The sequence below is a fragment of the Mus musculus genome, chromosome 6 (assembly GCF_000001635.26).
Source record: "Mus musculus strain C57BL/6J chromosome 6, GRCm38.p6 C57BL/6J".
Lineage (NCBI taxonomy): Eukaryota > Metazoa > Chordata > Mammalia > Rodentia > Muridae > Mus > Mus musculus.
In genome coordinates, this window is record NC_000072.6 from 135,282,594 (window position 1) to 135,308,267 (window position 25,674).

Genomic DNA, 25,674 nt, shown 5'->3' on the forward strand with positions numbered 1-25,674 from the left:
TGTTGAACATTTTTTCAGGTGCTTCTCTGCCATTCGGTATTCCTCAGGTGAGAATTCTTTGTTCAGTTCTGAGCCCCATTTTTTAATGGGGTTGTTTGATTTTCTGAAGTCCACCTTCTTGAGTTCTTTATATATGTTGGATATTAGTCCCCTATCTGATTTAGGATAGGTAAAGATCCTTTCCCAATCTGTTGGTGGTCTCTTTGTCTTATTGACGGTGTCTTTTGCCTTGCAGAAACTTTGGAGTTTCATTAGGTCCCATTTGTCAATTCTCGATCTTACAGCACAAGCCATTGCTGTTCTGTTCAGGAATTTTTCCCCTGTGCCCATATCTTCAAGGTTTTTCCCCACTTTCTCCTCTATAAGTTTCAGTGTCTCTGGTTTTATGTGAAGTTCTTTGATCCATTTAGATTTGACCTTAGTACAAGGAGATAAGTATGGATCGATTCGCATTCTTCTACATGATAACAACCAGTTGTGCCAGCACCATTTGTTGAAAATGCTGTCTTTCTTCCACTGGATGGTTTTAGCTCCCTTGTCGAAGATCAAGTGACCATAGGTGTGTGGGTTCATTTCTGGGTCTTCAATTCTATTCCATTGGTCTACTTGTCTGTCTCTATACCAGTACCATGCAGCTTTTATCACAATTGCTCTGTAGTAAAGCTTTAGGTCCGGCATGGTGATTCCACCAGAGGTTCTTTTATCCTTGAGAAGAGTTTTTGCTATCCTAGGTTTTTTGTTATTCCAGATGAATTTGCAAATTGCTCCTTCTAATTCATTGAAGAATTGAGTTGGAATTTTGATGGGGATTGCATTGAATCTGTAGATTGCTTTTGGCAAGATAGCCATTTTTACAATATTGATCCTGCCAATCCATGAGCATGGGAGATCTTTCCATTCTGAGATCTTCTTTAATTTCTTTCTTCAGAGACTTGAAGTTTTTATCATACAGATCTTTCACTTCCTTAGTTAGAGTCACGCCGAGATATTTTATATTATTTGTGACTATTGAGAAGGGTGTTGTTTCCCTAATTTCTTTCTCAGCCTGTTTATTCTTTGTGTAGAGAAAGGCCATTGACTTGTTTGAGTTAATTTTATATCCAGCTACTTCACCGAAGCTGTTTATCAGGTTTAGGAGTTCTCTGGTGGAATTTTTAGGGTCACTTATATATACTATCATATCATCTGCAAAAAGTGATATTTTGACTTCCTCCTTTCCAATTTGTATCCCCTTGATCTCCTTTTGTTGTCGAATTGCTCTGGCTAATACTTCAAGTACTATGTTGAAAAGGTAGGGAGAAAGTGGGCAGCCTTGTCTAGTCCCTGATTTTAGTGGGATTGCTTCCAGCTTCTCTCCATTTACTTTGATGTTGGCTACTGGTTTGCTGTAGATTGCTTTTATCATGTTTAGGTATGGGCCTTGAATTCCTGATCTTTCCAGAACTTTTATCATGAATGGGTGTTGGATCTTGTCAAATGCTTTTTCTGCATCCAACGAGATGATCATTTGGTTTTTGTCTTTGAGTTTGTTTATATAGTGGATTACATTGATGGATTTTCGTATATTAAACCATCCCTGCATTCCTGGAATAAAACCTACTTGGTCAGGATGGATGATTGCTTTAATGTGATCTTGGATTCGGTTAGCGAGAATTTTATTGAGGATTTTTGCATCGATATTCATAAGAGAAATTGGTCTGAAGTTCTCTATCTTTGTTGGATCTTTTTGTGGTTTAGGTATCAGAGTAATAGTGGCTTCATAAAATGAGTTGGGTAGAGTACTTTCTACTTCTATCTTGTGAAAAAGTTTGTGCAGAACTGGAATTAGATCTTCTTTGAAGGTCTGATAGAACTCTGCACTAAACCCGTCTGGTCCTGGGCTTTTTTTGGCTGGGAGACTATTTATAACTGCTTCTATTTCTTTAGGGGATATGGGACTGTTTAGAAGGTCAACTTGATCCTGATTCAACTTTGGTACCTGGTATCTGTCCAGAAATTTGTCCATTTCGTCCAGGTTTTCCAGTTTTGTTGAGTATAGCCTTTTGTAGAAGGATCTGATGGTGTTTTGGATTTCTTCAGGATCTGTTGTTATGTCTCCCTTTTCAGTTCTGATTTTGTTAATTAGGATTTTGTCTCTGTGCCCTCTAGTGAGTCTAGCTAAGGGTTTATCTATCTTGTTGATTTTCTCAAAGAACCAACTCCTCGTTTGGTTAATTCTTTGAATAGTTCTTCTTGTTTCCACTTGGTTGATTTCACCCCTGAGTTTGATTATTTCCTGCCGTCTACTCCTCTTGGGTGAATTTGCTTCCTTTTTTTCTAGAGCTTTTAGATGTGTTGTCAAGCTGCTAGTATGTGCTCTCTCCCGTTTCTTCATGGAGGCACTCAGAGCTATGAGTTTCCCTCTTAGAAATGCTTTCATTGTGTCCCAAAGGTTTGGGTACGTTGTGGCTTCATTTTCATTAAACTCTAAAAAGTCTTTAATTTCTTTCTTTATTCCTTCCTTGACCAAGGTATCATTGAGAAGAGTGTTGTTCAGTTTCCACGTGAGTGTTGGCTTTCTGTTATTTTTTTTGTTATTGAAGATCAGCCTTAGTGCATGATGATCTGATAGGATACATGGGACAATTTCAATATTTTTGAATCTGTTGAGGCCTGTTTTGTGACCTATTATGTGGTCAATTTTGGAGAAGGTACCATGAGGTGCTGAGAAGAAGGTATATCCTTTTGTTTTAGGATAAAATGTTCTGTAGATATCTGTCAGATCCATTTGTTTCATCACTTCTGTTAGTTTCAGTGTGTCCCTGTTTAGTTTCTGTTTCCATGATCTGTCCATTGGTGAAAGTGGTGTGTTGAAGTCTCCCACTATTATTGTGTGAGGTGCAATGTGTGCTTTGAGCTTTACTAAAGTTTCTTTAATGAATGTGGCTGCCCTTGTATTTGGCGCATAGATATTCAGAATTGAGAGTTCCTCTTGGAGGATTTTACCTTTGATGAGAACAAAGTGCCCCTCCTTGTCTTTTTTGATGACTTTGGGTTGGAAGTCAATCTTATCAGATATTAGGATGGCTACTCCAGCTTGTTTCTTCATACCATTTGCTTGGAAAATTGTTTTCCAGCCTTTTATTCTGAGGTAGTGTCTATCTTTTTCTCTGAGATGTGTCTCCTGTAAACAGCAAAATGTTGGGTCTTGTTTGTGTAGCCAGTTTGTTAGTCTATGTCTTTTTATTGGGGAGTTGAGACCATTGATGTTAAGAGATATTAAGGAAAAGTAATTGTTGCTTCCTGTTATTTTTGTTGTTAAAGTTGGCATTCTGTTCTTGTGGCTGTCTTCTTTTAGGTTTGTTGGGGGATTACCTTCTTGTTTTTTCTAGGGCATTGTTCCCGTTCTTGTATTGGTTTTTTTCTGTTATTACCCTTTGAAGGGCTGGATTCGTGGAGAGATAATGTGAGAATTTGGTTTTGTCGTGGAATACTTTGGTTTCTCCATCTATGGTAATTGAGAGTTTGGCTGGGTATAGTAGCCTGGGCTGGAATTTGTGTTCTTTTAGTGTCTGTATAACATCTGTCCAGGCTCTTCTGGCTTTCATAGTCTCTGGTGAAAAATCTGGTGTAATTCTGATAGGCTTGCCTTTGTATGTTACTTGACCTTTTTCCCTTACCGCTTTTAGTATTCTATCTTTATTTAGTGCATTTGTTGTTCTGATTATTATGTGTCGGGAGGAATTTCTTTTCTGGTCCAGTCTATTTGGAGTTCTGTAGGCTTCTTGTATGTTCATAGGTATCTCTTTCTTTATATTTGGGAAGTTTTCTTCAATAATTTTGTTGAAGATGTTTGCTGGTCCTTTGAGTTGAAAATCTTCATTCTCATCCACTCCTATTATCCGTAGGTTTGGTCTTCTCATTGTGTCCTGGATTTCCTGGATATTTTGAGTTAGGATCTTTTTGCATTTTCCATTTTCTTTGATTGTTGTGCCGATGTTCTCTATGGAATCTTCTGCACCTGAGATTCTCTCTTCCATCTCTTGTATTCTGTTGCTGATGCTCAAATCTATGGTTCCAGATTTCTTTCCTAGGGTTTCTATCTCCAGTGTTGCCTCACTTTGAGTTTTCTTTATTGTTTCTACTTCCCTTTTTAGGTCTAGTATGGTTTTGTTCATTTCCATCACCTGTTTGTATGTTTTTTCCTCTTTTTCTGTAAGGACTTCTACCTGTTTGATTGTGTTTTCCTGTTTTTCTTTAAGGACTTGTAACTCTTTAGCAGTGTTCTCCTGTATTTCTTTAAGTGATTTATTAAAGTCCTTCTTGATGTCCTCTACCATCATCATGAGATATGCTTTTAAATCTAGGTCTAGGTTTTCGGGTGTGTTGGGGTGCCCTGGACTGGGCGAAGTGGGAGTACTGGGTTCTGATGATGGTGAGTGGTCTTGGTTCCTGTTAGTAGGATTCCTACGTTTACCTTTCGCCATCTGGTAATCTCTGGAGTTAGTAGTTATAGTTGACTCTGTTTAGAGATTGTTCTTCTGGTGATTCTGTTACCGTCTCTCAGCAGACCTGGGAGACAGATTCTCTCCTCTGAGTTTCAGTGCTCAGAGCACTCTCTGCTGGCAAGCTCTCTTACAGGGAAGGTGCGCAGATATCTTGTTTTTGGACCTCCTCCTGGTCGAAGAAGAAGGCCCAAAACAGGGCCTCTCTCAGAAGCTGTGTTGCTTTGGCAGTTCCCAGAAGCTGTCAGCTTCTGTGGTGCAGACTCTCACCTGTGCAGACTAAAATCCTAAGTTCCAGGGAGTCCTGGAACCAAGATGGTGACCGCTGCTCCTGAGGCCGAGGCCGTCTCCCGAGCCAGGCGGACACCTGTCCTCTGGTCCGGATGGTGGCCGGTTATCTGCGGCCCGCCCAGGCTGCAGCCTCAGCGGCTCTGTGCTTCTGCCCGTCCCAGAAGCTGTCCAGTTCTCTGGCGCACCCTCTAACCTGTTCAGACTAATTTCCTAAATTCTGCTGAGTCCCGGAACCAAGATGGCGACCGCTGCTGCTGAGGCTGAGGTCGCCTCCCAAGCCAGGCGGACACCTGTCCTCTGGTCCGGATGGTGGCCGGTTATCTGCGGCCCGCCCAGGCTGCTGCCTCAGCGGCTCTGTGCTTCCGCCCGTCCCAGAAGCTGTCCGGTTCTCTGGTGCACCCTCTAACCTGTTCAGACTAATTTCCTAAATTCTGCTGAGTCCCGGAACCAAGATGGCGACACACACCTGACTTTCTATGAGGAACTCTGAACTCAGCTCCTCATGGTTGCCCGGCAAACACTGACCGCTGAGCCATATTACCACCTGCCTCTTTCCTTTCTTTTTGTATTTTAAGGAATAGAACAACACATACATTTACATACATATTTTTGCCATGTCTCTGTGTGAGTATTGTTGAGATTTTAAAATTTGTGTTAATTCCAAGAGAGAATTTTTTCCTTTTTAAAAAAACAGTTAAACTTGTTAGTTTTTACTTTTTATAGTTCTGAGGAGGTGTATGTGTGTGTGTGTGTGTGTTCCTTGCCCATGTGTGGATGTCAGAGGACCACTTGTGCAAATTGATTCTTTCCTTTTACTATGTGGAACCAACAGATTGAATTTAAATTCTCTGCTTGGCAGCAAGCATCTTTGTCCAGTGAGCCATCTCACCTGCCCCCAACCTGGCAATTTTCTCTATGAATCCTAGGTTTTGTATCTTCTTTATGAAGACTTTCTCCTGCTTAGTAGTATTTTCAAAATTCTATTTCCCCCTACTTGCCTTGATAATTCTATTTTTAATTTTAAAAATTCAAATGAAATTATATTACATGGTGGAGTTCATAAAATTTAATTGCTAGCAACGAGAAGCTAGCTGTCTCAAAGCCAAAGTCTCTTTAGAATTTTGCGCTGTAGCTTTTGACTGAAAATGTTTCTAAAATGCACAGGAAGTGGGGAGTGTAGAGAAGGCAGCCAGCAGGGTGGAGAAGTCAGGGGTGGAAGCAGAGAGAGGACCAGATCTACAGCTGTGTGTGTCCTTAAGATTATTTTATGTGTATGTGTGCCTAGAAGTATGTATGTATGTATACAGTGTATGTGCCTGATGCCCAAAGAGTCCAGAACAGGGTATAGATTCCCTGGCACTGGAGTTACAGGCTATTCTGAGCTGCCATGTGGGTGCTGGGAATTGAACCCAGGTCCTCTGCAGGCACCGTCAGTGCTTTTAACCCCTGAGCCATCTCTCCAGCCCCCCTAGGTCTAGAGTTTTGAAGAGAAGATTCTAATGGTCTTGTAAGAGGATTGTTTGTGAGACAGGATCTAATGAAGCCAGCCTGATGCCAAATTAGAGAGTAGGTGAGGCTTACTTTGGACTTCTAACCCTCCTGAGTCCAGCTCTCAAGTGCCGGGTTACAGGCATGTGCTACCATACCTGGCCATCACTAAAAGTCTTCTCCAACAATTAAATGAGATTATTTTTGACAAGAAACAGTACAAAATGCAGCTTTTCACCAACAGTGCCCAACCCATTTATTGTTTCTGAGTGTAAGTGGCACGGGAAGGTGACCCAGTGCTTGCGAACTGGATGAACAGTTCTGGTATCTTCTTGGTGGAACCCGACCTGCAAAGAGCTGGTGTGATGGGTCTGCAGATGGGAGGGGGAAAGAGGAGAGAGCAGTGCCATCTCTCCCCCAGCCGAATAGACGGTCTTGGTTCCACCTTGTTGGTTTGCTTCTGAGGTGGGGTGGGCAGCCCTTGACAAAAAAAGGAAAAGCTGGGGTGCGTGAGAAACAAGAGAACAATTGAATTCATAGTTCTTTTGCACACACATCTAAAATATTTCCTTTAGGGATAAAACTTGAGCCCGGGTGGTAAAATGCTTGCTTAGAAGCAAGCAGAAGACATGTGGCATTCTTGGGTTGATCCCCAGAACCAAAAAGACCAAATGATGGAGGAACACGTGTAATCCCAGCACTTGGAGGGCTGGCAATTCAATACAACCTTTGGCTCCATCGTGAGTTGGAGGCTAGCCCGAGAGAAGTGAGACCCTGTCTACAGCAAACCCTGTGCAGCCTCAGAATGTAGCATTTTGAATAAGAATGACTGGCATAGGCTCATATAGTTGAGTGTTTGGTACCCAGTTGGTGACCTGGTTAGCAAGGATTAGGAGGTGTGGCCTTGTTGGAGGAGGTGTATCCTTGGAGGTGGGCTTTGAGGTACAAGGACAACACCAGGCCCTGTGTGTCTCCTTCTGTGCCTCCACTTTTCAGATCAGATGTAAAGTCTCAGCTACTGCTACAGTGCCATGACTGCTTGCCTACCTGCCTGCTGCTATGCTTCCCGCCATGATGGTCATGGACTCAGCCTCTAAAACGGTAATCGAGTGCCCAATTCAATGCTTTCTTTTATAAGTTGCTTCAGTCATGGTGTCTCTTCACAGCAATAGAATACTAACTAGGACCACTAGGCTAAGTCAGAGACAGTGGAAGAAATTGCTCTTTAAGGGGTATGTTTAGGTACAATGAGCAAGAAAACTTAAGAAGATGCATTGTGTAACAAAGTGCTTTTTATTATCATGATATAAGAAAATAGGAAGAAAATATAGCTTTGAATCTGTAAGGAACAGCTGGTGGTACTGGAACAGTATAGAGTCGGAGTCAGCACAGAGCAAGGTTCTCTGCTCAAAGAGAAATCTGCGCCACATACTTCTGGGTGTTCACCGAACAGGGATTAAAGCATCCATTTGTACAAACGACGTCCCTCCAAAGGTGATCAGAAGAACAACTGTGACCCATCCACACATGGAGCACTAATCCCCAGAGGGAAGGAATTGAGGAGCATGAACCCCAAGTCACAACCCAACACCGGGGCTAAATCACAGGGAACCCCGCCAAGGGACGCAAGCCACACAAAGTGAGTACACACGTTTTTTTTTTTTTTTCTGTTTTGTTGTTTGTTTTGCTTTGTTTTGTTTTCAGACAGGGTTTCTCTGTGTAGCCATGGCTGTCCTGGAACTCACCATGTAGACCAGGCTGGCCTTGAACTCACAGAGATCCACCTGCCTCTGTCTCTGGAGTGCTGGGACCCCAAGTGTGAGCCATCACTGTCTGGCTAGCACACACTTTTATATCGATCAGATAGATCCTAGAAAATGTTAACAGTGGTAGAATTAGAAACAGTGAAGGGCAACAGAGAGCAAGCAGGGTGGGAAGATGTGGATACAGCCATTGTTTTGAACGTGGCTGATTGGATGAATTCAATGAATTAAAATTATGGGGGTTAAACAGTATTTTAATTGTGTGTCAATTTGACTCCTCTATAGCTGTTAGAAGCAATAACGTCAGAGCACCATTTTTTTTTCCTCAAAGATTCAAAACTAAAATTTTAGGCTTAGGAAGGGCAATTTAGATTCAATCCACAATTCAATTTGGGAAAACCCTGTTTGCCTGGGTATAGTGGCACACATTTGTAACCCCAGCACATGGGACATAGTGGCTATAGGATTGGGTATTCAAGGTCATCCTTAGTTACATAGGGAGAGCAAGGCCAATCTGGATTACAAGACTCTGCCTCAAAAATCTTAGGGCCCAGAAATGGTGGTGCATGACTTAAACTCTAATACTGGGGAATCAGGCTGGTTTCTGTAATTCTGAGGTTGGCCTGGTTTACATAGTTCCAGACTATCCAGGGAGACACAATGAAACTCTGTCTTTAAGAGAAATCCAATTTACATCTAATAATTTTAGAATTACTAACACACCAGGAATAGAGGCTCACTCCTGTAATCCCAGCACTTCGAAGGCTGAGGCAGGAGGATTGTCAGGAGTTCCAGACTGAGCTTCAGAGTGAAAGACCTTGTCTTAGTCCCCCTTACCCCTACCCGCAGCACAGAAGAAGAGAGATAGCTCAGTGGGCAAAGGGCTTGCTGTACAAGGTGAGGTCCTGAGCTCAGATGCCCTGTACCCACCTAGAGTTGGATGTGGTAGCATGGGCTTCTCGTCCCAAGGAGCCTGGGCAGTAGAATCCCTGAAAGCTCACAGGCAGCTATCCTGAAGTACACAGGGGCAAACTAGAGATCCCGTCTGAAAGCAAGAATTGACACCCAAGGTTGTCTTCAGATACCTGTCCTTATCATATACACATGTTTAAAGGACAAGATCTTTATCAACTGCTGGATGGGAGAATTTCTATCTCCAGATGAAGCTTTGCTCTTTGCTGAGCTCTTTGTACAGCTGGCTTTTATGAAGAGTGACAATGGGTTTCTCTATATCAGGTACTTCATATACTATTACATCACTCACTCACTCACACACACACACACACACACACACACACACACTCACTCACACGCACCCCCCCACACACACACATACACACGCACACACACACAAACTCAGGATTTTATAAAGAAATTTCCTTAACATTTTTACTATGGTGTGTGTGTGTGTGTGTGTGTGTGTGTGCACGCCAACATACCATGCAATGCATGTGGAGGTCAGAGGAGAATTAGTGGGATTCTGCTTGCTCCTTCTGCCATGGGGTTGAATGCAGGCTGTCAGACCTGGTGGCAAGCACCCTTACCTCCTGAGCCACCTCTCTGGCCTAAGAATTGTTCTTAGTGTTCGAGGAGTCTGAGTCGATCTTGTATGAGATGGGGACCAAGTCAGAAGAAAAAAAATCTAAGCTATTTTTAAATACACCCAGTGCCCTGGAGGAGGATAAATGACATTATAGAATTGTTTCCCCAAAGGGAAACTAGAAAAGCCATTGCCATTGTCAGTAAAACCCCGCTGTACCAAGACCTCCTTTAAGAACAAAGCTCAGAACTCCTTGGTTCTTTCATCTGGAGATGCAAGGCTTTCCAAACACGGGCTAGCAAAACCCCTCCCTGTGCCATGAGCAGAGAATTGAAATTATTGGTTGTTTTATAGCTACAAATTGGAACCCGAAAGGGCTCAGGCAGCCTGGCTAAGGTCACCGGTGAGGCATTTGTTGACTCAGGCATGAGGCCCAAGAATTCTGTCCCCTGGCCCTGCCCTGACTTACTCCAGTCAACAAAGGAACTCTGGCTCCCTAGACCTGGAAGAGGGAAGAAAATGATTTCCACAGTTTAATGGATTTGCTTCGAGTGTGAGATGGTCTCAGGTCTCACCAAATAGCAGGAGTCCTGGATCCAAGGCTAGCCTACCTCATGTCCTCCCACTTGCCTCCTGGATTGGATTATCATGTTAGCCTCTGGGGCTGATGGGATGCATGACTGCAGTCTAATCACTTCTTGGTAAACTAGAAGCATCAGGGGGGTCTTTATTGTTACCATTAGTTAATATACAAAGTGATGGGTTTCCTTGCAATACGTTTATATATGCATATCCTTATGATATAATACAAAAGTATCCTTATGATAGGATCTAAAAATTTCCTTACAATACTTTTATATATGCATATCATTGTACTGTGGTCATGTTTGATGCCCAGTACCCTCCTATCTCACTCTCCTCCTCCTGGTGTCGTCGCTGTCCTCAGACGGTCTCACCACAGCTTTTGTGCCCTGTATTTGTCAATACAGATTTTATGTAGGCCAGGAAGCAAGTGATGTTTGTCTTCCTTTTTTCCATTGCCCTCTTCCCTTTCCCCTCTTTTTCTACTTACACTTCTTCCTCCTCAAAATGCAAATCAAAATTTCCATGGGTTTGTTCATCTGTTTTCCAAGCCCTGTAGCATAAAGATGAGAGTCTCACATTCTTAAAGCTCTGTTGGGACTCTGGGAACTCAGCCCTGCTAGACTGATTCTGCGATAAATACTGACACTCATGGATCCAGAGGGGGAAGACTCTTAGACCCAGGGCACCGGTAGGTGTGACACATGGCGTAGTCTGGGGGAGGCACACCCCTGTAATTTCAGAATTGTTGAGCTTCTCTTTGCCTGGCTGGCTTTGTCTTACAAGTGTCAGGTTCTATCATCAGGAGCCATCTTTCTGGGTGACACATGGTGAGATAAGTCTACCCATTGTGGGACACATTTATATGAGTTCTGTTGTGCCTCTTAGGACAGTTGGCTTATCTGGGGAAGATGCTTATAGCAGGCTCAGTCATCTTCAACTCAGATACCAGAGACAAGAGCAAGTTCTTAGGGAGGCCAGCACGACCGTCAAAAATGAGCTGGGGCTGGTGGTTGCTCATGCCCGTAACTCCAGCACTTGGAATACGGAGGCAGGAGGATTTCTGAGAGTTTGAGGCTCAGCTGGGTTACATAGTAAGTTCCAAGGCAGCCTGACCACAGAATGAGATCTTACATCATAAAATGATCCCCCACACCTCCCACTCCTATAAGTAAGCCTAATTAAACTCACAGTTCACCAGTGATAATGATAATAATAAATTAATAAAAAAATCAGAAGACATGAAAATAGAATATGGAGTGATAGGGAAGAGGAAGGAGACTGATTATCGGGATGAGAGGAGGGTGGGAGATGACCAAAATATATTATATATACATATGTATATGTATATACACATGAAAATATATCTTAATGAAACCTCTTATCATGTATAATTAATATCCATCTTTTTTTTTGTGAGACAAGTCCTGTCAATATAACCCTGGCTGTCTTGGAATTCACTATGTAGACTAGGCTGCCCTTGAACTCACGGAGATCCCCTTGCCTCTGGAGTGCTGATATTAGAGGCGTATACCACCACACCTAGCTTAATATACGTCAACGTGAAACTCAAAACAAATGAACAGAAAACCAGACAAGCATTTCTGTTGGCATTCTGCCCTTCTTAAACACGGAGAGGCCCTTCAGACTCCAGCTTGACTGGATACACTTATCAGATCTTCAGCAAACTAGAATAAATGGTGGAGGACTTCAGAAACCATGGCAAGAAGCTAGCAGCTTCACCGTGAGGCAGGATTCAGGAGGGTTGAAAAGCACAAAGAGGAATGTAAGAGACAAAGAGAATACCCCAGATCCTCCAAACTCAGGGGCTTGTTGATTTTCTTTACCAAAGTTCAATCTTGGATATTATAAACATTTGTTCCACAAACAGAGTAGGAGCCAGCATCTTTCATGTGCATGCTCACCTGCTTATTCCACCTGTACCCTCCACCTGCACACCCCACCTGCATACTCTACCTGCATACTCCACCTACACACCCCACCTGCACACCCCACCTGCACATCCCACCTGCACTCTCCACCTGCACCCTCCACCTGCACACTCCATCTGCACACCCCACCTTCACACCCCACCTGCATATTCTACCTGCATACTCTACCTGCACGTTCCCCCAGGCCCTTGGGTACAGAGTTGTGTCCTCACAAAGGGTAATGAATTAAGCTGCCTAAACTTCGCTTAGCAAAGCAGAGAATAACACTGTATATTTAGAAAGAGTTCCATAAAAAAAAATGAAGAAGACTTAAAAGATTTGAACAGAAGATATAATCTCCATGAATTTAGAGTACGCAATAGCTCTTTCTCCACAAGCCCTAACAAACAAGGCATCAGTTACATTAGCATGACATGGTTATTAATTTTAAATCAAGAACAGTGTGCACATGTGTTATTGTCTGAAGACACAGATGTCTGCCTCACCCTTTAATTATTGCCAGCTCCTGTGTGTAGCACTATGTATTTTAGCTCAGTTAATACAGCCTGTGCTTCTTGCAGTGGGAAGACTGGGCACGGGCTTAACTGGGTTTGGTGACTGGAGGTGGCATGTTTGAGGCAGAAGGAAAGACAGAGAATGGGGAGGCACACGACCCTTTATTTTCTCTTCAGCTTCTCACAGGGCGAGCCTCATCTTGCCAGCTTCTCTCCACACCCTCCCTCCGGCTTCTCATGTGTGAAAATAAAGGTCCAAGAGGACTAGGTTTAATGGAATTAGAGAGGAGGGTGGAGCTGCCTGGGAATGTACTGAGCATTTAAAATAAAACAAAATGAAATGCCTCTTGGTTGCCAGAACAGGAAATTTCTGCCCAACTGGAAGGGCTGGTTGCTGGAACTGGAGTCCTCCAGGGGCCTTTGTGGAAGGGGCGGAGGCATGGCTGAGAGATGGTTTCTGGGGTATTCACACCTTCTACAGACAGGCTGGGGACTGAGTCAGGTACCAGGGGGCTCAGGGCAGTGAGCTCCGTCTGACTCATGCCAGGGATGAGGTCAGAACGTGGCCACCTTCCGGCAGGCACAAGAGGTCAATTGAACAGAACAGCTGACACAGAACCCAAATCAACCCAGAGCCAGCACCTCGCCTCGCTGGCGTAAGACTTTCAGTTATGTAAGATGGACAGACGGACCGATGGACAAGTAGACAACTTCGTTACTCTCCTCTTACAGATAACAAGACATGGTTTTGATATTGCTAGCTATTTTTTATTTATCTTTTGAATGCATAATTAAAACACAACTACCCACCCTGACCTGGAACCTCTCCCATAGTCAGATCCAAGGTGATTAATCAGATGCTAAAATTGGGAGAAACGCTGCATCATACCTGCATTCCTTTGCCCATTGAGTGTCAACATTCTCCATCAACTGAACATAAATATTTACTTATTTTCTTAGTGAAGGATTGGCTATTTTCCCGTTCTTCCTTTATTTCCCCTTAATAAGGAAGGACATATGCAGAAGCTTACAGCTGGACAGGCTTTTCCTCGAGGAGGCAGCCGTCCAGTTATAAGGAAGACGGACACGACTTCCTCAGGATCCCCTCCAGGCACGGGCTCTGTTCCCTGGCTCTGAGCACTCCTTGGTGGCGAGTCTGGAGCTGGCTCTAGGTACTGTGGCGTTGGAGGACTGAGATGGTGGAAAGGGGACAGTGGCTTTACCTTCTCCTACCTAGCCTTGTGCCTGTAAACCCGGTCTTGAGGGTGGGGGCGGGGAGGAGTCGGACAGATCCCTAGAGCTTGCGGAGCAGCCTTTGCTGCTTGCCTGTTTATGGGTCCACGGACTCCCACCCACGCATGCGCAATATACCATGCGCACACTCCGGCTAAGGCAGAAAAAGGAGAAGTCCGTCACATGGCTGGGCGGAGGAGCCTCATCCTGTCAGGGATTTAGTCCAGTGTCAGCATGTATAGCGAGAAGGCTGCTCTTCCAAACCCATGAGTGAAGTTTGGATAACTTTTCCCTCTGAATTTCAGCAAGAACTGCCTTTTAAAATTGTATTTATTTATTGGCGTTATTATTTGGACCCCTAAGACAGGGTCTGACTAGGTAGCCAGGCTGGCCTTGAATTCAACCACAATCCTCCTGTTTCATATTAGGAGTGCTGGGGTTGCTGGCGTAGGGCATGGAAGCAGTTGGATGGAGGAGAACCGGAAGAGGCTGGGGGAAGGAAGGGGAAAGTAAAATAAGTAGTTTATGTAAATTAAAAAAATGTATAAAACTAAATTTTAAAAATTTTAAATTAAAAAAATAGAATACGATTATTTTGTAGGGCTGGAGAGATGGCTCAGTGGATAAGAGCAACTCACTGCTCTTCCAAAGGTCCTGAGTTCAATTCCCAGCAACCACATGGTGGCTCACAGTCATCTGTAAAGGGATCTGATGCCCTCTTTTGGTGTGTCTGGAAACAGCTACAGTGTACTCATATAAATAAAATAAATCTTTAAAAAAAGATGTATTCTGTAGAAATGGAAATAAGAATGCTTCTCTTCTTTTCTGGAACTGTCTTTTTACTGAGCACTTGAAGTTAAATTCATTTCAGTTAGATTCGAAGCATGTAAGATGCTAGCCTGAAGCTTGCTTGAACATGTAGTTGTTTAGAAACAGAGAGAAAAGCCGTTACTGTCTGAGGAAATCTGGAAGGCTTCACTATGGAGGTGTCATTTGAATTGATGCAGGCTGGGGGTGTACTTTTTTTTCTGTTTAATTCATCAATTAGTTACTTGAGAGACAGGGTCTCACTGTGGAGCCCCGGCTGGTCTGGTCTGAAATTCATCGTGTGGACTAGGCTGAGAACAAACTCAGAGATCTGCTAGCCTCTGCTTCCCCTGTGCTGGGATTAAAAGTGTATGGCACTACACCTTGCAGGCTGAGCTTTCTAAACACAGGGAGCAGCCGGCAGACTTATTCAGGGAGTGATCTGGAGTTTGTGTTGGCTTGGAGGATGAAGGTAGTGGAAGCCATGCTGGACTTGAAGCACATCACACGGCTGGCACAGAGAAGAGAGATCGGGACCGCTGCCCAACCTCCCTTCTTTGAACCACTCCCTTCTCTCCCCTTCTAACTACTTCCTGAAATGGCCAGATGTGCTCTCTTCAAAAGTGCCTTGCTGGCTTCCATGTCTGTTTTCTAGCCAAAGACAAGGGCAGGCTTCTGTTTCCCGAGCCTCTTCCCACTGAAGCATCAGCAAGGAACCTGGAGACGTGGAATCCCGCCTAATCTCTCCATGGACGTGGGTTACACAGTCTTGTATTTCGGCTCAGTAGTGAGTTCGTGGTTTGGCTGTTCCCAGAAACCCTTGCATGGGGATTGGAAATAGTGGTGACATTCCATTTTTTTATTTTGTCATCCAGTGTGAAGTGGACACACTAAGGGAACATGGAAATGCAGTCTTCAAGGTCCCAGAAAGAGGGAAAGAGAATTTCATGGTTAGATATCTCTAGAGAGATTAATGAAGGATTGGTGGAATTTACAGAACTTATTCAATATAACTTACTTGTTACACTCAAAGCCCCTGAAAAGATACTATGATGGATCTGGCCACATATAACACAGCATTTAAACAAACAGTATTTTAAACAAGATAGAAATTTGTTTTCTCTTCACCTGTAAGCAAGAAAAGCAGTTTAGGGCTGGTACAGTCAGTCAACTGCTTAGAGCCTCAGACCTCAGTCCTAACACTGTTGTCTGTGTGGGTTTCATCCCATAGCCCCTAGAGAGGTTGCACCATCTCTAGCAATTACATCCACATTCTAAGCTACAGAAAGAAGGGAGAGAATGATATGGGAGAGTGGTACCCAGCCACTGCCTTGGAAGCTTGTGAGTATTGGCTGGAATTCTGGTGATGTCAACTCTTCAGTCAAGAGGCGAGAAGACAGACAATACAGTGGACCACTGGCAACCTCCCTTACAACTGCCAAGAGCAAGAGCCTGGTGCTGTGTGAGATCGGAGGGTGGAGACGCCCATCTTTCTTTCCTGCACAATCCATATCATTGTTAGGATCCCAGGCAAAGTCGCTCACCCTGTTCTAAAGATCTAATCACTATGATCCGACTCTCAGTCCTTGCAGGAGCGCTAAGGAGAGGAGAGTGCACTCCTCCAGATTGTTTGTGACCATCTCCACGAGTGGATCTCACCATCACCACGAGTGGATCTCGCCTGTCTGGATTTCATCCACATCATGCCCACATGAATGTCAAGGCCCTTCCGAAAGAACTTTCTCTGGTTCCCTAAACGCAGGAAACAGCCTGTAGCTCTCTGAATCTGACCCAAGAAGTGTCCGGTATGCTCTCTGACTACAGTGAGCATGCATTTCCTCTGTAACCTACATAGAATAAATGTGGAGATCGAGGAAAGGGCAGGGAGGAAAGAGACCGAGGAGGAAGAGGAGCAGGAGGAAGCCAGCCATGAGGGGAAGTCATGGTGGCTGAAGTGGAAAGAGGAAAGGGTGGGAACAGGCCCGTTCTGTGTAAATATTCAACCATCCTGTTTCTTTTCAGGACTCTTCCTAGTCTGTGGGCACTGTCCCCTCTACTGCCCGCATGACATCATTACCTGCTAGTCACCACCCTTGACTCAAGTCAAGCACGATTGTGACTAAGTTTCTCCTCCTTCACCCCAATCAAAGGCAACATCCATGACTGTATCTTTAGACATTCACAAGGCGATGCTATGCTTAAACAATGAGCAATACTCTGTAGGAACTCTCTCTCTCTCTCTCTCTCTCTCTCTCTCTCTCTCTCTCTCTCTCTCTCTCTCCCTCCTTTTTTTTCTCTTGAGACAGGGGTTCTATGTGTAGTTCTGACTGTCCTGGAACTCACTCTACCGACCAGGTTGGCCTTGAACTCAGAGATCTGTCTGCCTCTGCCCCCTGAGTGCTAGAATCAAAGGCGTGTACCACCACTCCTAGCCTCTGCAGGTTCTTACAAGATGCTTGACTTACCGACTCTTTCCTTCCACTCTAATGACTTTATCCACTCCATCCTTGAGGTAAGACCCAGTGTTTCCTAGAAGTCACATTTATATAGCAACAGAACTACTTTCCTCTTCTCCCTCTCTACTTTCTTCCTCCCCCCTCCCTCCTTCCTTTCTTCCCTCCTTCCCTCCCCCTCTCCCTCCTTCCCTTCTTTTCTCCCTTCCTCCCTCCCTTAGATTTTTGGAGACCTTACAATGTAGTGGTGTATCCCTGGCTGGCTTAGAACTAACTTTGTATACCAGGATGACCTTGAATTTGCAGCAATCATCCTGCCTCTGCTTCCTGATTGCTGGCATCCGTCACAGGCATGTCCTACCAAACTAGGCTTGAAGGAGAGATGTCTAAGTCTAAACTTGAAGATATATTATTTGATTTTGGTAGGACCCCAGAAAAATTGGATGGGAGCTAGAAGATGGTGGGAAGTGGTTCTGCAGCGAAGGGCTATAGGGCCCCAGAGAGAAAGATGGAGAGAGATGCAGGGTTCACTATCCCATGAAGCTGGTAGAGGTCTAGAGCACTGTCCATCCACACTAAGTGATTAATATAGAGTGAGTCATCTCATGACAAGAAGTGCAGTGAACTTCACAAAACCATATAGGGTGAGCCTGATCTACACAACGAGTTCTAGGCCAGCCTGGGGTGCAGAGTGGACCAAGTCTTTTTTTTTTTTAAAGACAATACACAGGCAATGGTGGAAAACACCACCTTTCAGGCTAAACAGGAAAGAAGAGGAATGACCATTAAATCTTATGAAACTACAGCTATGGGGTGGGAAGGAAGGAATGTGCAGATCTCTTACTTCCCACCCTCCAGTCGTTCATCCTCGACTTCTGTGGTCTGTGCTCATGGTAGCCCAAAGCTTAAACTGCAGGGAAGCCAGGGTACCTCAGTTCAAAGCCTCTCAAGGTCAAGTGTGGAAGAATGGGAAGTGGCCCTCAGGGAACAAACAACAGAATTTAACAAGTACTCTTCAGCTTATCTTTTGATTCCAGAGGCAGATAAAATGCGGGGGAACTCCAATCAAAGGCAACAAGAGAAGAAGATGCATATGGGCTGGGCATGGTAGTACACATCTTTACTCCCAGCACTCGGGAGGCAGAGGCAGAGGCAGGTGGATTTCTGAGTTTGAGGCTAGCCTGGTCTACAAAGTGAGTTTGTAGACTTTTTTTTTTTTTGGTCTACAAAGTGAGTTCCAGGACAGCCAGGGCTATGAAACCCTGTCTCAAAAAGAAGTAGAAGTAGAAGTAGAAGTAGAAGTAGAAGAAGAAGAAGAAGAAGAAGAAGAAGAAGAAGACGAAGGAGAAGGAGAAGGAGAAGGAGAAGGAGAAGGAGAAGGAGAAGGAGAAGGAGAAGGAGAAGGAGAAGGAGAAGGAGAAGGAGAAGGAGAAGGAGAAGAAGAAGAAGAAGAAGAAGAAGAAGAAGAAGAAGAAGAAGAAGAAGAAGAAGAAGAAGAAGAAGAAGAAGAAGAAGACGGATAAAGTGACTTCATTGGTGGAGGATCGTCTTAGGAAGCCCAGGTTCAGGAAGTGGGGAAGGCCCACTCACTGGAGAGAGCAATGGCTGTAGAAGGAGGCAGAGAGGCTACCAGGGTCCTCAGCCTCAACGGCATCTTATTCACTTTATTAAAAGTTCCTCCCCCCACTCCCCATTGCTGCTGGCCAGTCCTGAGTGTGGTGCATAGGTTTGAAATCCTCAGATCAGATGTATCTGCCAATCAGGACACCCTCCCCCCTCCCTTCTTTCCTTGCAGCAAATAGTAGTTGAATCTGCTACATGCACCAGGCAGAGCACCTTCGATCATCTGCTTTTGGATGGTCTGGCTTCTTCCCGGTGCCTCATCCTCTTCCTTCTGTGGAATCGCCTTTCCACATCCTCTCTGAGCACAGTGCCACTTCCTGGTTCCTGCTGCTATTATTGCCTAGTGATGAGGGAAAGGAGATGGGGATTCGGAAGGAACAAGACACAAGGATGGGAGAGCAGAAGGAAAGACCGGGATTGCAGAAGTCCCGTAGAACAAAAAGGTTCCAGGCACCAGGGAAGATGGGTCTCTGAGACACTGAGTCAGGGCCCAGACATGGGAATGGAGAGAGTCTGCACTCAACTTCTCTGACTCCCTTTGAGATTTACACCAGGAAATTAGCTGTGTACAAGATCTGTCCCAGCAACCTCAGGAGCCTGGTTGCATACCCCCCCTTCCCCCAGCCTCTCCCAGCTAGCAGAGAGGCTGAGGCAGGAGGATCAAACTCTCCAAGTCATCCTGGACTACCAAGTGAGCTCAAGGCTAGCTTAGTGAGACACTGTCTCCTCCCTCCCCCCTCCCTAAAGGAAAAAGGGGGCTGAGCGGGTTAGAGAGATGGTTCAGTCAATGCAATACTTGCTGTGTAGCATCTAGATCCCCCAGCACCTATACAAAGAGCTGGGAGCATGCACTGAGTCCCAGTCCTGGAGTGGCTGTGACAAGATGGTCCTCATGGCTTGCGTACACGCTAGTCTAGAGGAACCAGTGAGCTCCAGGTTTCCTGGTACACCCCCCAAGTGCTAAGGTTAAGATTGAAAAAGACCACTGTTGGTCTCCAGACTCTAAACATACGTGTACACATGCACTTCCTACATGAACATAAACACATGCTATACATTCCATACCTATTACCTATACACCCCTTCCCTCTCATAATTAAAAAAAAAGGGGGCTGGGAAGGTACTTCAGTGATAGACAACTTGCCCAGTAGACAGGAGATCTTAGGCTCAAATCCCAATTCACCCTCAGCTTGCCCGCCCCTCAAAGTCACACAGTAGTAGGACTATGGAGCAACACAGAAAAACTGTGGGACACTTGGCAAGAATTTCTGACTACTTATCTTGCTCAATTGCCTCCCTCCATCTGTCTGCGGGGCAGACTGTTTATCTTTCCCTGGTCAGGGACCTATTTCACCATTTCTCAGGGGAGCTATTTTTCAGTCTGCTTTGCCTCTGACCCTTGGAGTCAGTCAGCACTCCTTATCGGTGGTACGTGTATCTAGTCTCTCTCTGACATTACCCGGTGTCCCCATTCTTACGTCTGTAAGCGACACAATGCATCTCGGTGCATTCACAGCTTCTCTTCAGTCCCTTGTAGGTCTCCTGACAGCAGCAGAATTTCCACTGTGCCCCCTTTCACAACATGGGGTGGGTGTTGAAGTTGGCTTTTGCTATTGCCTGTGACCGAATGTCCAGTTAGCCCTGGGAAGCAGCTACATAGTTCCATTTTTGCAAAGCTTGTGCAGATTAAGTGAGAATCTATGGAAAACACCAGCCCACATGTCTGACCCTGGAACAGTGAGCTCTGTGTGTTGACATGTTTGGGCACCAGCGTAGCACTAACAAGTATTATTACTATGAGGTATTAATATCAGTATAACAAGGCTTAGTGTAGACTTTGGAGTCCTGGTGCTGATTTTGTTTCTACGTCACTCTCTGTGCTTGGTCACATGGTCCTTCTAGCATGGCAAGGACCTATCAGGTCTCGCCTTACATGCAAATGAAGAATCAGGTTCCCACGAGGAAGAGATGAGGGCAGGTGCCAAGCCTGTTGTAGGCAACCATGGGCTCCTTCTGGGCCTTTCTCACAGTCGGAGAAACAACTAGTGTTGGGATGAGAGGTCCTTCGAGATAGCTTAACTCACTCGGAGAATCACTAAATTGAGAAGAGGAGAATCTTACAGGCTAGGTTGACATCAGGACCAGTGGCAGCACAAACGAGAAGGCATTTAACTTCTACTGCAGTGATCTTGCTGCCCAATGGTGTTTCCTCAAGCTATTCTTTCTATCTCCTCTCCCTTTCTGTTTTACTTTCATTCATTCATCTATCTATCTATCTATCTATCTATCTATCTATCTATCTATCTATCTATCTATCTATCTATCTATCTAATCACCTTTCTATCTACTTACCCATCCTACTGTCCTCTGTCTATTTTCAGCACTGTTTTTTTCATTGCCAACACCAAAAAACCTGACAAGAAGCAATTTAAGGGTAAAGTGGTAGCTCTGGTTCACATTTTGAGAGTGCCAGCCATCGTGATAAGGAAGGCATGATGGAGCAGGTCAAGGCCTGGCAGTAAGAATGTGTGGCAGATGCTGCTGATACCACGGTAGACCAGGAAACAGAGTAAGGGGAATGCCAATCTTCTACTTGCTTTCTCCTTTCTCCTTCCTATTCCGTGCTGCTCCTGGTATGTGGCATGGTCCTCCTTCCTTCAGGGCAGGTCTGCCCTCCTTGGTTAATCCTGTTGGGAAACACTCTCATGGGTACTTACAAAGGCAGGCTTCACTCATGCCTTAATTCTTCCTTTAGTTTTTAATGTCTGTGTGTAGGCATGTGTGTGTGGGTGTTTGTGTGCCTCTCTCTCTCTGTGTGTGTGTGTGTGTGCACATGCATGTGGAGACCAGAGGTCATTTTCACGTCTCACCCTCAGACATGCCATCCTCTCTACCTGGCACTGAGTTCAACTAAAGTCAACTAAACCAAGGGACAGTGACACCTCTTCCCTCCATCTCCTCCTCCTCTAGTTCTCCTCCTCCTCCTTTGTCTTCTTTGTCTCCCCAGTGCTGGTAACGCAGTGGCTCACCACCATGCCCTGTCATTTTCACATGGGTTCTGGGGCTCAAATTTAGGTCCTCAAGTTAGCAAGGCAAGCACTTAGTAGACTGAGTTGTCTCTGTTCCCTAGCGATTGCTTAACCCCAAGTGTCTTCGCAGTGTAGTTGGCTGTCATCACCACTAATGCCTCACTGACCGCCTTTCTGCCTTGTTTAACTCGTCGTTCGGAATCTTTCCCCAAGACTTTCAGATCCCTGAGTTATGAAGAATGGGGTGGCTTTACATGCTCCACGACTTCTCTGTGTCTCCTTTTCACAGACACTGCCTGCATGACTGCCTTATCTGTGCTCTGCATCAGTTTCTTTCCCAGGGTTTCCAATCCTGTTGTCGTCTAACCAGTTCTCCTGGTTAGTTTGTACAGTTTGCCTGTCTTACAGAGGGACTGTCAACTGTTAGTCTCTGTAGGGTGCACTGTGAGGGTCCTGGATAGCTTTGTTCTTTCCCAGGGGCCTGAAACCAGCTTGACCCTGTAATATCAGCTCGCAGGGAGAGCGAAGTACTTTAGCAAACAGACCCAAGCCCTGCTTTTATCAACACAAATATTTCTGCCCTCAGCTCCTAGCACACCAGGATCAAGTTCCCCAAATTCCATTTAATTTCCTTGGCTTCTGTATTGAGTTACAACTGGGCCACAAGGGATCTTGGCACCAAAAGCTTGCAAGGAAAAGGCTATTTGGTTGAACTTTGTTGCTCAGTTCTGCAGACATTGTAGGTTCAGATAAGGGTGTGGGTGGCCCGTTAATTCTTTCTTCATGTTGCTCTGAAGTGAACCTAAACTCTGTCACACTCTGAGGTTCCTTGCTATAACTGTAGGAATAGCCAGCAGCCATCCCTGAGTTCACGCCGAGCTTTCCTGAGAGCTGTCTCTTCTCACTATCTTTCTTCCAGCTATACCTTCTGTAAGAAAAATAGTTCCAGCCTCTCTGAAGACTGTAGTCCCTAGGTAGTTGCTTGGAGGCATATGTGTGTATGATCTGGTTATTCACATACAAAGGTGAGAAAAAGTTTTGAATCCCATTCTTAAGCAACAGAGCCTTTCACTGCAGGGGTTTCAGTGAGAGCTGTGTGCACAGTTTCTTTACTGTTGCATGTAGTTTTTGCTACCCTGCTTTATGCTCCAGGCAGACCGTGCTCCACCCAGGTTCTCTCAGATCTTCAGATGAAACACACACACACACACACACACACACACACACACACACACACACACACACAAACACACACTAACTTATTTTTCAACCTGCCTTATTGGCTCAATTGCTGGGCATTTCTAACCTCCCTTGGCTAGCATTCCCATCCCAATACTCTTAGTTCAGCACCCTAAATCTGCCCTCAACTTTAGTTGCTCAGTTACCGTCTCCTTGTTCAGCAGCCCACAACTTCCCTCAGCCTAGTTGCATTTCTAATCTCCCACCTGGGCAAGTGGCCTATGGCCATTCCTCCCAAGATCTCACATGGCTGGTCACCTTTTCTTCTGAAACATATTGAAAACTCCCTTCCTCCTCTTGCATCTCAGCCTGTCTGCAGGAACCTGGAAGTCCACTTTCCTTTTGCCCAGCAATTGGCCCCTGGCATTTTTATTGATTGATTAAGAACCAGTTGGGGAACAGGACCTTAGTATCAGAATCAACTCCTACACTTTCCTACTTTACACAGCCTTGAATCACTTTAGAGAAAAGCTTCTATTAATTGCCTAGATCAGATTGACTTGTGGGTGTGTTTGTGGAACATCAGGTGGCCCAGCCCACTGTGGGCAGCATCATTCCCTTACAAAGTGGTCTTGGGCTGTATAAGAAAGCAAACTCATCATGAGCTCAAAAGGAAGCCAGGAATCAATGTTCTTCTGTGGCTTCTGCTTCAAGTTCTTCCTTGGGTCCTTCCCTTAATGATGGGCTGAGACCTGGAAGCCCCTGAACTGCTTTTGGTCATAATAAGAGTGTTTATCATGATAACAAAGAAACCTAAGAAACCTAGCACACTCAGGTAACTGTGTGCTTTGAGTTGTGCTGTGTGTGCGTACATGTTTATGTTCGAATGTGTGTGTGTGTGTGTGTGTGTGTGTGTGTGTGTGTGTGTGTGTAAGCAAAAGGGCAGTTTAAAAAGCTCTATGACGAAAGGGAATATACTTACAATTCTTAATGCTATAGGCCTAGCACATATCTGATACATAGTAAAAACCTGGTAATATTACACTATTAAGAGGAATGGATATCTGTCTTATTTTACCCAATAAAGCCACACCTACTCCTACAAGGGCACACCTCCTAATATTGCCACTCCCTATGAAGCCTGTGGGGGCCATTTTCATTCAAATCACCACAGACATTTCCAGACATGTTCTTAAGATAGAACAGAGAGGTCGTAGAGCCGGTGTTTGAACTAGAGTTTGATAGACCTGAGTGCTGATACCTGTTTCATGATTTATTCTGTGTGACTTTGATAGTTTCCCCCTCCCTTTTCAGTAGACTTTCTATCTGTAACACAAATTTGTAAAATGGGGAAGAAATACATGGCTCCCACGTTCAAGAACATTAATGATATTCATGATATGCAATAGAGCATCCAGTCAAGTACTAGCATATAGCAGGCACTCAACTAGTTATCAGAAGACCATGTGTGTGTGTGTGTATACATGTTAGTGTATTTGTGTGTGCATAGTGTATGCATGCATGCTCATATATGTGTGTTCCTGTGCATGCATATGTGGAGGGCAAGGGCTGCTCTTGGTGTCTTCCTCTATTGGTCTGCATTTTGCTTTTTGAGACAGGAAGTGTAGGAAGAAAGATGTCCTGAGTTACTTTCCCAGCCTCTAGGAGATTTTTTCCCCTGACTCTTCTGTTTCCTAAGAACCAGGCTCGAGGGAAGAAACGGATGTGGCCAAGGGAGCAGGGGTAATGGTAAAGAGACTAGAGAGGCACGATAATGAATCTTACAGATTTAAATTTTTGTCTGTGATGAGTCACATTGATGCATATTGCTTGACCATCATTTAAAACTAGGAATGGGTGAAAAGATGGCCCTTTTTACTTATATCATTTGGACTTTATACAGAACCCTTGTGAAGAGTTGAAAGGCAGCAGCCTCCAGGGCTTGGCCATCAGACTGTGGCTTTGGGATGTTTTGAAAAGGAAGCATTTCTTTCAGAAAGATGCCACTGTGAGCCCAGGCATACTCTTTAGTCCCTACTGGCACCCCAGCTATGTATCCCTGGGAGTTGAACCTGCCAACCCACAAGCTACAATGTGTAATAAACTTGGGCTGAGCTGTTGAAGGTGGTAGATTGTGTGAAGGAATCTTGCTAATTAAGCCAGAAGACCAAGTTCAAATAGATCACATATATTCTAACCCAGGATGAGCTTAGGAGACAGTTAGACACTTGAGTCTCAGTTTCCCCATCTATAAACCACTGACAGCAGTGTAGGGGTAGTTGACTTTTGCTGTATTAAAGATTACCCTGAAAATCTGTGTCTTATAAACAGACAAGCATTTGTCACATACAGATTCTGTGGGCTGAGAACTCCAACGTAAGGAGCCCATTGGCAGGGCAGTTGTGGCTCTGTATCTCCTGTAAGGTCGTGGGTCACATTTGTGACCTAATGGATGCAACTCAGTAATCAAGGGAATAAAAATGTTGTGATCATCCCAACAGGTGCAGAGAAAACACTTCAGAAATCGACACACTTTGGGGATCAAGTAATTAGCAAACCAGGACTAGATGGAAACTTCCTCAACAAGGTACAAGGCATCTCTGAAAACCCAGGGCTAGCATCACATTAAGAGAAGAGATTGGATGGTTCCACAGAAGGTCAGACACATGACAAAGATGCTGTCCTGGCTCTTTTGATCTCTGATTCTATTAGTGGATCTAGTTAGGACAATCAGACAGGAGCTGGATCAAAGAGAA

At 44.7% G+C, this 25,674-nt stretch overlaps 1 long non-coding RNA gene across 1 annotated transcript in view; it reads left to right on the forward strand.

The window, feature by feature from the left end:
* Gm36640 overlaps window positions 1-25,674 on the forward strand; it is a 34,448-nt gene that overhangs the window by 3,042 nt on the left and 5,732 nt on the right. The window contains exons 2-3 of the long non-coding RNA XR_378071.3: window positions 7,260-7,364; window positions 7,717-7,902. This is a non-coding gene — a long non-coding RNA (predicted gene, 36640). The remainder of the gene's footprint in view (window positions 1-7,259; window positions 7,365-7,716; window positions 7,903-25,674) is intronic.